Here is a 10,353-nt window from a genome sequence, read left to right on the forward strand (position 1 = left end):
CCACCTCTCACAACTGGGCATGACTATTGGAAAAACCATCACTTTGACTAAACAGACCTTTGTCTGCCAAGTGATATCTTTGCTTTTTAATATGCTGTCTAGGTTGGCCATAGCTTTCCTTCCAAGGAGCAAGTGTCTTTTAATTTCATGGCTGCAGTCACCATCCACAGTGATTTTGGAGCCCCAGAAAATAAAGCCTCTCACTGCTTCCATTGTTTCCTCCTTCTATTTGCCATGAAGTGATGGCACTGGATGCCACAATCTTCATTTATTGAATGTTGAGTTTTAGGCCAGCTGTTTCACTCTCCTCTTTGACCTTCATCAAGAGGCTCTTTAGTTTCTCTTCACTTTCTGCCACTGGAGTGGTATCATCTGCTTATCTGAGGTTGTTGATATTTCTCCCAGCTTAGCGACTAAACAACAACAAAGGCATCCTTTGACCAAAAGAAACTAGAACATAAATATCCCCCCTCTGTATCTCACATGGACAATTTTGAGGCATCTTCTACATGACTCTGTTGAGAATCCCCAGTAGAACTAAGCCCTTATTGCCCAAAGAACTAACCAGATCCATCCCATTTGGACGGGCTTCCCTTGTTTTGCGTTTGCTGGGCTTATTTTCTGGGCTTGCTGTAAAAAAGCTTGGAAAAATAACCTGCCCTCTCTGAGCCTCAACTTCCTCTTCTGTAAGATGGGGATAACCCCCTTCTCTCCCGAGTTTGCCCATTAAGTATGAATTGCTTAGCTTAGCCTTGTGCCAAGGGACAAGGAAGGTTCAGGTAGGGAAGAGAGCTGAGGAAATGGACAATGCAACGTTGAAAGACTTCTTTAATAAACTGTCCACATGGCTTGCTTTTCTCTTCTTCCATTTCTTCTTCTGCTTCAGATTCCATAGGCACCTACCCTCAAACATAGCAGTCAACCATTCGGGGCATTTTCCTCCTTGGCGAGAACCAAGCAAGGGTGGGGCTGGCAAGCGTCTGCTGAGAGCCTGGGGGATGACGATTCAACTTTTCATGAGGTTTTGCCTTTTTTCCTAAGGGAAGAGCCCTTGAATGTAGTTTCAGTTGCAGATGCAGCCCAGCAAAATCCGGAGTGGAGCGGGATTCCCCACAGAGTCCAGCCCTGGCTCCTCTATTCGAGACTCACCGGGTTGAGCCTCTGAAAGCTTTAGGAACAGGATTTTGTGTTTCATTGGTTCTGGCATCTCTTTATCCAGGGCCTTGGATGCTACATTCATGAGGGTCTCATGAATAATGCATGGTGACCTGAAAAACTCCAGGCGGGTAAATTAAAGATGAGCATGAAAAACCCGGCTTGCTCGGGCTGAATTCAGCTGTGACCACAGCAGGCAATTCTGCTACACATGATCCTGCTAGTGGGTTTCCATGTTCCTCTGCCTGGAAGGCGTGTTCTGCCTTCCCCGGACTCTGTCGCCTTCAAAACTTAGCCCTCCAATGTGCCATTTCCTTTACAGCTTCTTAGGAAGTTAAAATTAAGCCTGAAAACTCATTTCACGCAATACAGGAAATGATGAACGAGCCCACCCCCTTCAAAACTACACATCTGTGACTTTTCCCAAAGTCCGGGTTTGGCCAAGGTGTCTGCAGGTGCCACTGCAGGAAAAGAAGAGGAGCTTTTGATACTCAAAACCTACCTGCAAGAGATGAAATCCCTGGAGCCCCAACAGGGTGGGGACACAGGACAGACCTGGTCTTCATCTGGGTCTCCCTGTTGTCACTGCCAAGGCCAAGAGCCTCTCCTCTCTGGTTCCAGTTACCCATTTCACAGATGGGAAAACTGAGGCCCAGAGCGGCAAAGCAACTTTCCCTGGATCGCACAGCAAATCGTTAATAGAGCCAGTACACCTCTTGAACCAAAACTCTTACTTGCCAGCCCAGACCTCTCCCCCCTGCTCTAAAATGCCCACCACCCCACTCCCAGATGAGCCATCCCGGGAAAAGGAGGGGGAAATATATTCGCAGGTGATTTAAAGCGGGGATGCTTTCCAGACGCCCTGCTCCCTCTGGGTAATTTATGGATGTGTGAACAGGATGATAGGCTCATTGCTTATACCGTGTAATTCAAAAAAATGCAGCTGCCCCAGAAAGATGGCTGAAAGGTATAAAAATATGTACATTTGATGGAGCATATATATGTGTTTGTAAATACAGTCTGTTATTGCTCAGTGTTATTATATATCCATCATCTTTCTTTGGGTTATTGGAAACATAAAAATCTTAAAGCACTAAAAACACAAAGAACGATAAGTCACCCAGGAAAGTATATCTTCTCAGGGACGATTTTATGCCGGGAACAGTTTGTGCCTTCAGAAAATAAAGTCCTTGCACTGCCAGCGAGAGGGAAGGAAGCAGAGGGTGGGGCTGGGAGGGCGGGTGCCTGCAAGCCGCAGGGCAAAACAGCTCCTCGAAGTGCCCGGTGGTCAGTGGCTCAAGGGGAAAAGGCTTTTTCTACCATTTGTAGCTCTGTGATCAGGGGCAAGTCATGACCTGGAGCCTGGTTCCTCCCCTCTAAACCAGGACCAGCGCGCCCACAGGGGCAGTGGGGCTCCCCAGATATGAGCCCCTCCCTGTAAACCACTGCCTCGGAGGAAGCAGCATTTCTAGTTGCACAAATGACTTTGATGTATCAGCCCCTCTCTCTCTCCTTGGATTCCCTCCTCGCAGCCCAAGCGTCCAAACCATGGAGTGGAACTGTAAACTAAATTCCAAGCAGCCGAGGCAGTCAATAGCACAGACGTGATTTTTAAGTGAAATTAATGATTTTTTGAATATGGATTTCCTCTTCGGGGCCTTCCCTCCACAACCTCAGAGATTCATGTCTCTACAAACGTTGGGTAATTCTGCCCGACCCTGGGGTCTCTTATAAGTCAAAGTGAAGGAGGCCTGGAGGGGGCATCTGGGTGGGAGGTGAGTGGAACAGGTCACTTGTCTGGGGGCTCTTACACAATAAAGATGGGAGAGTCAGAACCAGGGAGCTGGTCTGAGCCCCAGCCTCCCTCACGCTGTACCCAGGCTCAGACCCTCCACGCCCCTCTGGTCGCCACTGTGCCCATCTGGAAATCAAGGGCTGGAATGGAACTTGGGGGTGGGGTGTTTTTATTTAGTTAGTTTTCAGCAACTGTGCCTTTACTTTCTTTTTCTTTCCCCGGATCTCTAGCGTGTGTCTCACAGGCATTAGGTGCTCCACCTCTATTCTTTGCTTCCAGTCAAGTATTTCCAAGTGCAGTTAATTCTGACTTAATACCCAAATTAAGGCTTGTCCTTTGGATCTAGAGTCCTCTCCCTGCTCAGCAGCAGTGAATTTAAGCAGCAGATTGTCTAAAGTGAATTCCTCTATTGTTAGCAATTAGGAAAATCTTTACTGTTTGAGATAGAATCTCCACACATAGCAGCGACTCCTTCGTGAAGTAAATAGAAACGGTCAAGAGTGTAGGGTCCACCTTGATTTTTCTACATGTGGTACAAATATACGACGGAATATTACTCAGTCATAAAAAGCAATGAAATTGGGTCATTTGCAGAAATGTGGATGGACCTAGAGAATGTCATACAGAGTGACGTAAGTCAGAACGAGAAAAATATCATATATTAATAAGACGTTACTTTGCCAACAAAGGTCCGTCTAGTCAAGGCTATGGTTTTTCCTGTGGTCACGTATGGATGTGAGAGTTGGACTGTGAAGAAGGCTGAGCACCGAAGAATTGATGCTTTTGAACTGTGGTGTTGGAGAAGACTCTTGAGAGTCCCTTGGACTGCAAGGAGATCCAACCAGTCCATTCTGAAGGAGATCAGCCCTGGGATTTCTTTGGAGGGAATGATGCTGAAGCTGAAACTCCAGTACTTTGGCCACCTTATGCGAAGAGCTGACTCATTGGAAAAGACTCTGATGCTGGGAGGGATTGGGGGCAGGAGGAGAAGGGGACGACAGAGAATGAGATGGCTGGATGGCATCACTGACTCGATGGACTTGAGTCTGAGTGAACCCCGGGAGTTGGTGATGGACAGGGAGGCCTGGCGTGCTGCAATTCATGGGGTCGCAAAGAGTCGGACACGACTGAGCGACTGAACTGAACTGAACTGAACTGAATGCATACATGTGGGATCTAGAAAAATTCTATAGATGACCTCATTTGCAAAGCAGAAATAGAGACACAGATGTACAGAACAAATGTATGGATATCAAGAGGGAAGAGGGGAGTGGGAGGAATGGGGAGACTGGGATCGACATATATACAATATACACACATCTATGTGTAAAATAGATAACTAATGCCAGCAAATTTGGAAAACTCAGCAGTGGCCACAGAACTGGAAAAGGTCAGTTTTCATTCCAATCCCAAAGAAAGGCAATGCCAAAGAATGCTCAAACTACCACACAATTGCACTCATCTCACACGCTAGTAAAGTAATGCTCAAAATTCTCCAAGCCAGGCTTCAGCAATACGTGAACCATGAACTTCCAGATGTTCAAGCTGGATTTAGAAAAGGCAGAGGAACCAGAGATCAAATTGCCAACATCTTCTGGATCATTGAAAAAGCAAGAGAGTTCCAGAAAAACATCTGTTTCTGCTTTATTGACTATGCCAAAGCCTTTGACTGTGTGGATCACAAGAAACTGTGGAAAAATCTGAAAGAGATGGGAATACCAGACCACCTGACCTGCCTCTTGAGAAACCTATATGCAGGTCAGGAAGCAACAGTTAGAATTGGACATCAAACAACAAACTGGTTCCAAATAGGAAAAGGAGTACGTCAGGCTGTATATTGTCACCCTGCTTATTTAACTTATATGCAGAATACATCATGAGAAACGCTGGGCTGGAAGAAGCACAAGCTGGAATCAAGATTGCCAGGAGAAATATCATAACCTCAGATATGCAGATGACACCACCCTTATGGCAGAAAGTGAAGAGGAACTAAAAAACCTCTTGATGAAAGTGAAAGAGGAGAGTGAAAAAGTTGGCTTAAAGCTCAAGATTCAGAAAATGAAGATCATGGCATCCGGTCCCGTCACTTTATGGGAAATAGATGGGGAAACAGTGGAAACAGTGTCAGACTTTTTGGGGCTCCAAAATCACTGCAGATGGTGACTGCACCCATGAAATTAAAAGACGCTTACTCCTTGAATGGAAAGTTATGACCAACCTAGACAGCATATTCAAAAGCAGAGACATTACTTTGCCAACAAAGGTCCGTCTAGTCAAGGCTATGGTTTTTCCAGTGGTCACGTATGGATGTGAGAGTTGGACTGTGAAGAAAGCTGAGCACCAAAGAATTGATGCTTTTGAACTGTGGTGTTGGAGAAGATGCTTGAGAGTCCCTTGGACTGCGAGGAGACCCAACCAGTCTGTTCTAAAGGAGATCAGCCCTGGGATTTCTTTGGAAGGAATGATGCTAAAGCTAAAACTCCAGTACTTTGGCCACCTCATGTGAAGAGTTGACTCATTGGAAAAGACTCTGATGCTGGGAGGGATTGCGGGCAGGAGGAAAAGGGGAAGACAGAGAATGAGATGGCTGGATGACATCACCAACTTATGGACATGAGTTTGAGTGAAGTCCGGGAGTTGGTGATGGACAGGGAGGCCTGGCGTGCTGCAATTCATGGAGTCACAAAGAGTCAGACACGACTGAGCAACTGAACTGAACTGAACTGAATGAGAATCTAAAAAAAACTGGAATGGAAGCTGTTTAAGGCTGCTTTAGGGCTTCATTTTCAATATGAAAGAGAATGTCACTCAGTTGTGTCTGACTCTTTGTGACCCTATGGACTATATAATCCATGGAATTCTCCAGGCCAGAATACTGGAGTGGGTAGCCTTTCCTTTCTCCAGGGGATCTTCCCAACCCAGCAATCAAACCCAGGTCTCCCACATTGCAGGTAGATTCTTTACCAGCTAAGCCATCAGGGAAGCCCAAAAATATTGGAGTGGGCAACCTATCCCTTCTCCAGTGGATCTTCCCAATCCAGGAATCGAACTGGGAGACCCAGGTTTGATCCCTGGATGGGAAAGATCCACTGAAAAAGGAAATGGCAACCCACTCCAGTATTCTTGCCTGGAGAACCCCATGGACAGAGGAACCTGGTGGGCCACAGTCCATGGGCTCACAAAGTGTCAGACATGACTGAGCAATTAACTTTCTTTCTTCAATGTGAAGATGGACTGATGCACATTTTCCTTGCTCACCTCCAAATCCCCAGCATGTGAAATACTAGAAGAGCACTGGATACGTAGTAGGAGCTCAATACACATTTGTCTTATTAAATAATCTTGCTTGCATTCTTCAGAAATTCCTTTAAGTCAGCCAGATGTAACAGACCTATTGTTTTCATGGCCCCCAGTGATGGCCTCCCTTTGTCCAGCCTCTCGAGTTCATTCCCACTTGGATCCTGGAATGGGCCACGTGACTTGTTTCTACCAATGGGAGAGTAACAGATTGTCCAGAGCAGAAGCTTTGAGAAAAGTACTTGTACTTTTCCGCCTCTCCCTCACGTGGACCCCACCACCGCCGTGACCCAGCTGCCGGAGGGGGTGAGCTGCACTTGGAGGAAAGAGTCGGCCACCACTGGGCCAGATGGCCAGCAGCTGTCCTGCTGGCTGACCACAGACACACCAACCAGCCCAGCGCCATCCGCTATGTGCAGCCCGGGGCAGCGGGACCTCCCAGGCAACCTGAGACTTCTGCAAAATAACAAGTGGTTAAGTGTTATGCAACAAAAGCTCACTGATACAGCAGGTATTCGGTGATTTCATCTAAAAATTAGCGTCCCTGGGGGAAGCCTTAGCACCGGGCCTTGGGAACCACAAAGGATCCACGCTGGAGCGGGGACAGTGGGCTTTGTGCGTCAGCTCCGGGAATTCCTGAGGCTTTGCTCTCCTGCGCTGAGTTTATCGCCCTTAGGCTGTTCACCATCTGCAAGTGGTCTCTTGCACGCCACCCATCAGCTCCTACACCCACTATCTAGATTCAGATTTCTTCTTCCCTCAGTCCTTTAGCGTATGCAGTGGGCACTGGACCCATCTCCACCACCCTGGCCTCTTTCTCTACACCAGGGCCTTGCGGCCTTGGCTCCTACTGCTAACTTCCTGGGGCTAGGTCACTGCCACGGCCATCCTATACTCCCACACTCACAGCCCAGGGGGGAGGACCATCAGTACTACATGCGTATACATGCATATGTATACACACACACATATATATACACATGACTACATAAGTATTTACACACGTACACAGATGTACACTTGTGTCTGTAGAGAAAGAAGACACTCAAGCTTCAGAGCACTGTTTGGACTTAATAGCTTACACAGTGGAGGTCCCCAAAAAACTAAAACTAGGATTGCCATGGGACCCAGCACTCCCACTCCTGGGCGCATATCCAGAGAAAACCGTAAGTTTAAAATATACATGCACCCCTATGTTCCAAGCAACACTGTATTATTACTCGGCCATAAAAAACAGTGAGATAATGCATTTGCAGCAACATTGATGGGCCTAGAGATTATTATTAAGTGAAATGTCAAAAGGATAAAAATACCCTATGATATCATTTATATATGGAATCGAAAATATGACACTAATTTATCCATGAAACAGAAGCAGACTCACAGGCAAAGAGAACAGGCTTGTGGCTGCCAAAGGAGGGTGGCGTTGGATTGGGAGCTTGGGGTTAGTAGATGCAAAGTATCACGTAGAGAGTGAATAAACAAGAGCCTACTGCAAGCACAGAGACCTATATGCGACATACCGTGATAAACCACAGCAGAAAAGAATATATGTGTATGTATAACTGTGTCAATTTGTTGTACAGCGGAAACTAACACAATATTGTCAATGAACTATATTTCAGTTAAAGCCAAATAAGTAAATAGCTTACCCAAGCCTGTATGTATATGTTAGCCGCTCAGTCCTGTCCAACTCTTTGAGAGCCCATGGACTGTAGCCCACCGCCAGGCTCCTCTGCCCATGGGATTCTCCAGGCAAGAATACTGGAGTATCTTGCCATTCCCTTCTCCAGGGGATCTGCCTGACCAGGGACTGAACCCAGGTCTCCTGCATTGCAGGCAGATTCTTAAATTCTCTCCTTAGAGTGGAGATCAGAGAGCAAGAGTAATTTCGTTAAGGTTGTACTGCAAGCCTCAAACTCAGCTGTTCTGACTCCTTTCCCATGTATCTCTTTGTAATTCGTTGTAGTACATCTGGCGGTCTGATCCCTGGGAAGTGTGGGCAAGCCTTCAGATGCAGCCACAGCATTTATGCAAGTGACCCCTGGCCCTGGCTGCCAGCTCCTGTGTGCTCCACCTTGGACATGCCTGGTCCTCACAAGGAGGGATGAGCACCAGCCCATGTTCTATTATTCATGAGATCTTTCACACAGCTTCCAACATCAGATCAGCTAGTGATAACAAACTCCACCCCGGCATATCAACAGCTTGGAAATTTCCTGCCACAATTTTTGGAACAAAATGAAAGAGCTTGTGAGAGTGGGACTCTGAGGCCGTTGGGAACAGACTGATTTCAAGGACTTTGTCAATAAGAGATGCAAAATGCAAATTACACAGATACCTCTTTACACTCTTTGGAAGACCAAGCGGGCTCATCCACACCCCAATGGGCTCAGTAAATGGAGACACTGGGTCAAACCTGAGTCAGGGCACTGACTTTCACTGGGTTCCTACTCAGTAGCCAGCTCTGGTCTGCCACTGAGTTTGCAAAAATGGCTCAGACATCTCTGGAGAAAACACTCACACTCACTAACCATGTGACCGTGGGAAGGTACTCTCTCTCTGCCGGCACTTCCCCATTTATGAAATTGAAATGGTCATAGTATCTGTCTCTAGGGTGACCATTATTGTGGTGAGGCTTAAATATGAAAATTCATGTTAAATGCCTCACCCGCAGCTTGCTACATTTAGTAGATAAAGGCCAGCTATTATTATGATTTATTTTGGCTGCACCTTGTAGCACAGGGAACTCCCCCCAACCAGAGATGGAACCCATGCCTCCCACACTTGAAGTGCGAAGCCTTCACCACTGGACTGCCAGGAAGTCCGTTATGATTATTTTATAGAAGAACACTCAGGGCTCAGAGGAGAACGGTATGAAAAGGACAGGGTGGGAGGCAGGGAAAATTTACTGAAGTCGATTTGGGAAAAACAGTAAATGAGGCACAGTAACAACGATAACCGATAACACAATCAAACAATTATAACGATCTACTAGAATAAAACTTATCCAAATGCTGTCTTTCTCTCTCTCAAAGCATCTATCGCACGGTGCTCACCCCTCCTCTTGTGACGATGTGAGATGATAACATGCCTACCTGATGAGGTGAAGCAACATGAATGCCATATGCACGGTGACACGGCTCTAGGCTGCTACGGACCTTCTGGTGAGAAGTCGCGGGAAGGGCCACCTGCTTCCGAGGCTCAGGGGTCATTGAATCAGGTCAGCGTCCATTGCCGGATGTCAGGATGCCAATGGCTGAGGAGCCCATGCAGGACGGAGCGGGATGATATGAGATTCATTACGCTACTCAGAAGGGCACGCAGTTTAAAATTTATGCACTGTTTATTTTTGGAATGTTTCATTTCGTATTTTCAGACCTCTTTTGACCTTGAGTAACTGAAGCCATGGAAAGCAAAACAGTGGATAAGAGGAGTCTGCTGTATCTTCACCCCAATCCTAGCCTCGCTTGGCAAGAACCAGGGTGGTCTGAGATAACACCAAAGCAAGAAAGAGCTCTTAGAGGTTATGTTACAAGTCAACGGTTTTCACATTTTTTTTAGCTATTTTTAAACTCTTGCCCGGAATGCAATATACAAAGCTGATTTGTTTAAAGCAATGGTTTAGCTGTGTGGCTTTATTTTATAAATACAGATGATAACCTTTACTTATTATAAAGTCAATCAATAAGAACAAGGCTGTTTTGATTAAATAAATTGGATGCTTGAGTTGATACAAAACTGCAATTGTCATCCCTAACCTCCTGACTTCATTTTTTGTGTTTATCAAAACAGCCTGGTAATTTTCATTAGCTTTCGTTGTACAGTGTTCTTGAAGACACTATTTACACAGATAAGTAGCTGCAAATACTGACAGGTTAAAAAAGAAAAAAAAGGAGATGAAGTAAAGATGCCTTTGGAATCTTTGGGTAGTCTTCAAAGTGACCCAGAGGCTTAAAAGGAAACCAAAGATACTGTACCAACTAACCTAATCCAGATCATATCCATTTCGTAGAGTTCATTCATTCACCCATTTATCCAACAAACACCCCATGAGTGCCGACCGTGTGTTATACAGGGTATAAGCACTGAAGAGGCTTCAGGGA

The 10,353-nt window shown here is 46.1% G+C and overlaps 1 long non-coding RNA gene across 1 annotated transcript in view; it reads right to left on the minus strand.

Annotated features, from left to right (window-relative positions):
- The window catches only part of LOC133253225 (uncharacterized), a 90,840-nt gene extending 81,145 nt beyond the window's left edge, over positions 1-9,695 (minus strand). The window contains exon 1 of the long non-coding RNA XR_009738243.1: positions 9,346-9,695. This is a non-coding gene — a long non-coding RNA (uncharacterized LOC133253225). The remainder of the gene's footprint in view (positions 1-9,345) is intronic.
- Between the last annotated feature and the right edge of the window lie 658 nt (positions 9,696-10,353).

Source organism: Bos javanicus, chromosome 8, assembly GCF_032452875.1.
Source record: "Bos javanicus breed banteng chromosome 8, ARS-OSU_banteng_1.0, whole genome shotgun sequence".
Taxonomy (NCBI): domain Eukaryota; kingdom Metazoa; phylum Chordata; class Mammalia; order Artiodactyla; family Bovidae; genus Bos; species Bos javanicus.